The sequence below is a fragment of the Myxocyprinus asiaticus genome, chromosome 1, assembly GCF_019703515.2.
Source record: "Myxocyprinus asiaticus isolate MX2 ecotype Aquarium Trade chromosome 1, UBuf_Myxa_2, whole genome shotgun sequence".
Classification (NCBI taxonomy): domain Eukaryota; kingdom Metazoa; phylum Chordata; class Actinopteri; order Cypriniformes; family Catostomidae; genus Myxocyprinus; species Myxocyprinus asiaticus.
Window position 1 is genome coordinate 6,307,371 of NC_059344.1, and position 6,000 is coordinate 6,313,370.

A 6,000-nucleotide genomic window follows, 5' to 3' on the forward strand; every position below is an offset into this window, starting at 1 on the left:
GTATTGGATATGCTTGTAGCTTGATGGAGTCTTTTTGGATTTCGAACCAATTGATCTGTTCATCAGTAGATGCATCAATATTCAGGCCTTTCTTTGAGAGCTCAGCCTACTTCTTCTTGTTCTTCTGAAGAAACTATTTTGTGATCATCTGACTGTTACTTTCAGCCATTGTTCAGCTGGGATGTGTATGTGAGCCTATGTGTATGAGTACTGGGAAAGAATGTGTGTGTGTTTAAGGAAAGGATTGGGGATTATGAGTGTGTGTCTCCCTAGAGTCTAAAGAAATAAGGGGGGGGGGGATCTCTCCTCTATATGTGTGTGTGTCCTACTCTAAATGAAAGCCAGATAGCTCAGTTAGAGAAGGGGAAAAAAGAAGTTCTGATAGATAGAGACTCCAAAATGTGCAGTTCTTTGATGTTTAGCAGAAAGAACATCTAATTTATATCACAGGCTGATGAGATTGGTAGTCACAGACATAAGCCTATGAAGTTAGAGTCGCACTTCCGACTAGATTGACCTATACCTGGTCTGTGCACCCCTGTCCCACAGCTTATTTTTTTCTGTGGCCAGGAAAAAACCCTAGCAGTCACTAGATTGACCTATCCAGTCTCCCGATCATGTACCTGATATGTGCGCCCCTGTCTACTGCCTCTTATCCAGAGATCAATCCCAGTTAGGTTTGAATATTTCCAGATTCCCACTGATCGGATTAAATTAATCTTAAATTTAGCTGATTGTCTGACCACTAATTCTTGGCAACACCAACTGGTATTTATTGATAACCAGGGTTGGGGAGTAACGGAATACATGTAACTGGATTACGTATTTAAGATACAAAATATAAGTAACTGTATTCCACTACAGTTACAATTTAAATAATTGGTAATTGGAATACAGTTACATTCAAAAACTATTTTGATTGCTGAAGAGATTACTTTGCATTTTATTGACATTTGTTTCATTTAATATTTAGTCCTTTCAGATGGAGAACATTTATACATATAACTGATGCGATCCAAAGTGCATTTGAACAGCGGTGAAACGCTTTCTTATGATGTGTTACATTCATACGAGCAGACAGAGAAGTAAGTTTGAAGTAAATTTGGAGCAGAAGACATAGAAATAAACCTTGTGTAAATTGTCAGCTTTATGCTAAGCTAAAATGCTATTTAAAGCCATTTTACAGTTGTTGCCAGGCACAATCGTATTTTTTTATCAAGAAAATTCACGTAGGATCATAATTTCTTTTTTCTAGTAAGACCTCTGATATTAGGGCAAAAATCGTATTCTTGATAATAATTTTTGTATTGTTTTCCTGTAAAAAGATCTAAAAATCCTTAAAACAAGATCAATTAGATTCATCTTGTTTTAGAAACAACACTGCATAAGATATTTAGGTTTTTAAGAAAATGTATTTTTAACAAGTGTATTTTGTCTTACTGTACTGGCAGAGTGTTTATAGTCAAAACAAGTGAAAAAACTACCAGTGCTGAAGAAGTAATCCAAAGTATTTAGAATATGTTACTGACCTTGAGTAATCTAACGGAATATGTTACATATTACATTTTACAGCATGTATTCTGTAATCTGTAGTGGAATACATTTAAAAAGTAACCCTCCCAACTCAGTTCTTTACAGCAGTTCCCAGACAATATGTCTCATCACTGATTATTATCAGGCAGACTTAAGACAATTAAAAAAAAGGGTCTTACCTGATTGTTCTGAGACAAATGCCTGAAGACACTGGTCCTGTTTGTGACGCCAAATTGAAGACTTTACATTTATGTATTTTTCCCCATTGTGAAGTCATGGAGCCAAACACCAGTTACTTGCCAAGAAATAACAAATGTATTAATTCTTTTTAATTATCAGACATTACAAGAGAAAGCTAAATTTCAATTGGAGAATGGTGTCTAGTTGGTTTTCCCATCTTTCTCTGAAGATGTCCTTATTTAAGTACAACCATAGGAAAAAAAAAACAGTTTCCATAGCAAACTTCTTCTCCATTGTTTAAATTGAGCCCACATTACTTCCCCTCCCCTCATAATTTTAAACACATGTCTCTGAAACATTTTTTCATCAACTTTCCAAACAATACAAATGTATGCAACTTATATAAGACATACATAAAGGACTTATATAAATTTGACTTACACTAGGTATTATGCATGCAATATGACAAAAGACAACATAATATAAAAGCATAAGTGTAATAATGTAATACAAATGATCAATAATGCTACTAAATGATTATGAATTCTGATGATAATTAATAACACGAATAAACATGAAAATTTAGTCTACATCAGCAACTCCATCTCTCTCCCGAACCCAGTCCCTCCAGCGAAGCGGCCACCTCACCCATGACAGACTCTTCCCACGGCTGGCGTCCTGAGCCTTGAACCCCCTGTCTCCTTATGCTGATGAGCCCAAGACATGCTGCTAATTTCTGTCTCAGAGCTCTCTCATCTCCCCCTACAGCCCTCTTCATTCCCTTCTGAAGAAGCCAAAGTGGCTTGTTGTCACGCTTCTCTCGGGGAAAGCTTGTGAGTGGGGTACTGGCATGTGGGACAGCACAACATCCTTGCTGCTTGTCATTCCGGTCCTTCTCAGCTGAACTTTTCAAGGTGTTCAACCACTCTCCCAATAGCAAAAAGGCAGCATGAGTTTTGTCTGATCTTCTGCAAGTTGAGAAGTCTGTATCTGAGTATTCCATCAAGTTTTGCAACCTCACTGCCTCCTGTGACTTGAATGAACAAGTGCAGTGGTACCGGTTTCTGCATGGGTTGGCAGATTACATCAAGGATGAGATCTACGCCCTTGACCTCCCGGCACAGTTGGACGATTTAGTGGCCATGGCCATCTGTGTTGATATCATCTATCATCTTGCCATGGTCAGCGTCAAGTTTTACAAGTTTATGAACATCTTGCGACAGCTTCTCCTTCACCTCCAGCTGTTTCACCCAAACCCATGCCGGAGGTTGCGCCCATGCAGATTGGGAAAGCTCAGCTATCTCCATAGAAGAAACATTGCTGTCTCATCCGAGGCTTGTTTTGTGGGTGGCCGGGCCATGTTGCTGTTTCCTGTCCCAAACAAGGTGGTAAGCATTGTAGAGTCCAACTTCATGAAGACAGTGCCCATTGCAAGAGTTCGGTTGTGAAGGTCGAGGACATCAACGGCAGAGGATAATGATTTTTTACTGTGATGCCATTTATCCCCCGAAAACCTACACCGAACAGTCTTTCTTCTTCACAAAGAAGAACCCCACCCCCATCGAAGAACAGGAAGGGTGGATGTAACCGGTTGCTGGAGACGATATGATGTACATATCCATGGCCTCCCTCTCTGGGGAAGAGAGTAAAAAGAGCTGACCCAGAGGAGGGGAATTACCAAACAGCAGATCGATAGCGCAGTAGTATGGGTAATGTGAAGGGAAGGATGAATCTCAGGACTTACTGAACACAACTCTCAAATCATGGTATGCCACCAGGACCCTGGCCAAGTCGGTTCATCCTGTAACACAGAATGAGGCACAAAAAGTGAGAGGGAAGAACCAAGACAATGGGAAAGACAATAAGGGCTCCAAGCTAACTCTGAGTTCTCAGTCCAGTTAATCCTAATGATTGCCCAAGATGAGGAAGAACAGTGGGACTCTGGAACGGATGAAATGGGCCAAAGGGGTGCCACTAAGAGTACTGGCATTGGGTCCTTGAGGAGAACAGTAGGCCATGGAATGCTAACTCAGTGTCCAGAAAATTACCCTCGGCTCCCAAATCCATGAGCTATGAACACAGGTCGAAGACATCACTGCACTGCAGCCTGGCCAGGAGAAGAGTGCAAAATCCGGGGTATTTATCAAATGGAGTCACGCTCACCAGTAGTTGAGTGGTTACTGGTGAGCATGACTCTGTTTGATTAATCCCCTGCATTCCCTTTTACTGGTTAGGGAGTGGGATGAATGGAAGATGAACTTTAACAGCCCTACAGGGCACTTTGAATATTTGGTCATGTTCTTTGGCCGTGCCAACTTACCTGTCTTTTAGGCTCTCATTAATGACGTGCTTAGAGACATGATCAACCTGTTTGTGTTTGTTTATCTGGACGATATTCTGATCTTCTCCCAGAGTATCAAGGATCATGTCCAGCATGTCAGGAGAGTGCTTCAGTGGCTGCTAGAGAACCGTCTCTCCATTAAGATGGAGAAGTGTGCCTTACATATGGAGTTGGTTCTGTTCCTAAGGGTTTATCATCTCGTCTGAGGGTATCCAGGTGTGGACCATCACAGATTGGCCAACCCTGGATTCTTGCAAGCCCCTGCAGAGATTTCTGGGGTTTGCCAATTTCTATAGATGGATCATTGGTCATTTTAGCCAACTCACTGCCCCTCTGACGGACTTAATCCACCAGGACCAGAGTTCTGTTAATCTCCACAGGCTCAGTCTGCATTTGAAAACCATAAGGCCCACTTTGCTTTGTGTCCAAATCTCATAACTCCTGATCTGTCTCATCAGTTTGTGGTGGAAATTGATGCATCAGAGGTGGGGGTAGGGGTGGTCCTCCCCCCGCGATCATCCTCGTACGTGAAGATGCACCCCTGCACATTCTTTTCCTATCGCCTCTCATCTTCTGAATGGAATTATGACATTGGCAATAGGGAGTTACTGGCTGTCAGCATTGGGGAAATTGGTTGGAGGGTTCGGGGGTACCTTTCGCGGTTTTGACCGACCATAAGAACCTTGAATATATCTGTGCGGCCAAACACTTAAATTCCAGGCTTGCTGGGTACTTTTCTTTGAATGATTTGATTTTATTATTTTGTGTTGTCCAGGATATAAGAATGATAAGACCGATGCACCATCTCATGCTTTTATCTTTGTCAATCCCTCGTACTCCCTGGACATTTTAGGTAAATATGATTTTTAGAGAGCTTGTCTTTTGAAATAATTGCTCAAAGCAAGTCTGTTCGTGAAAGAGATACACTATATTGCCAAAAGTATTCGCTCATCTGCCTTTAGACGCATATGAACTTAAGTGACATCCCATTCTTAATCCATAGGGTTTAATATGACGTCGGCCCACCCTTTGCAGCTATAACAGCTTCAACTCTTCTGGGAAGGCTTTCCACAAGGTTTAGGAGTGTGTTTATGGGAATTTTTGACCATTCTTCCAGAAGCGCATTTGTGAGGTCAGACACTGATGTTGGACGAGAAGGCCTGGCTCGCAGTCTTCGCTCTAATTCATCCCAAAGGTGCTCTATCGGGTTGAGGTCAGGACTCTGTGCATGGCAGTCAAGTTCTTCCACACCAAACTCACTCATCCATGTCTTTATGGACCTTGCTTTGTGCACTGGTGCGCAGTCATGTTGGAACAGGAAGGGGCCATCCCCAAACTGTTCCCACAAAGTTGGGAGCATGGAATTGTCCAAAATCTCTTGGTATGCTGAAGCATTCAGAGTTCCTTTCACTGGAACTAAGGGGCCAAGCCCAGCTCCTGAAAAACAACCCCACACCATAATCCCCCTCCACCAAACTTCACAGTTGGCACAATGCAGTCAGACAAGTACCGTTCTCCTGGCAACCGCCAAACCCAGACTCGTCCATCAGATTGCCAGATGGAGAAGCGTGATTCGTCACTCCAGAGAACGCGTCTCCACTTCTCTAGAGTCCAGTGGCGGCGTGCTTTACACCACTGCATCTGACGCTTTGCATTGCACTTGGTGATGTATGGCTTGGATGCAGCTGCTCGGCCATGGAAACCCATTCCATGAAGCTCTCTACGCACTGTTCTTGAGCTAATCTGAAGGCCACATGAACTTTGGAGGTCTGTAGCGATTGACTCTGCAGAAAGTTGGCGACCTCTGCGCACTATGCGCCTCGGCATCCGCTGACCCCGCTCTGTCATTTTACGTGGCCTACCACTTCGTGGCTGAGTTGCTGTCATTCCCAATCGCTTCCACTTTGTTATAATACCACTGACAGTTGACTGTGGAATATTTAGTA

The 6,000-nt window shown here is 42.7% G+C and overlaps 1 protein-coding gene across 1 annotated transcript in view; it reads left to right on the forward strand.

The window, feature by feature from the left end:
• Window positions 1-5,239, forward strand: part of LOC127448926 (beta-1,4-glucuronyltransferase 1) — a 171,772-nt gene extending 166,533 nt beyond the window's left edge. Inside the window, exon 3 of the transcript XR_007898608.1 lies at window positions 5,058-5,239. The gene's annotated coding sequence lies outside the window, so the exon portion shown is untranslated. The remainder of the gene's footprint in view (window positions 1-5,057) is intronic.
• Window positions 5,240-6,000: the final 761 nt, after the last annotated feature.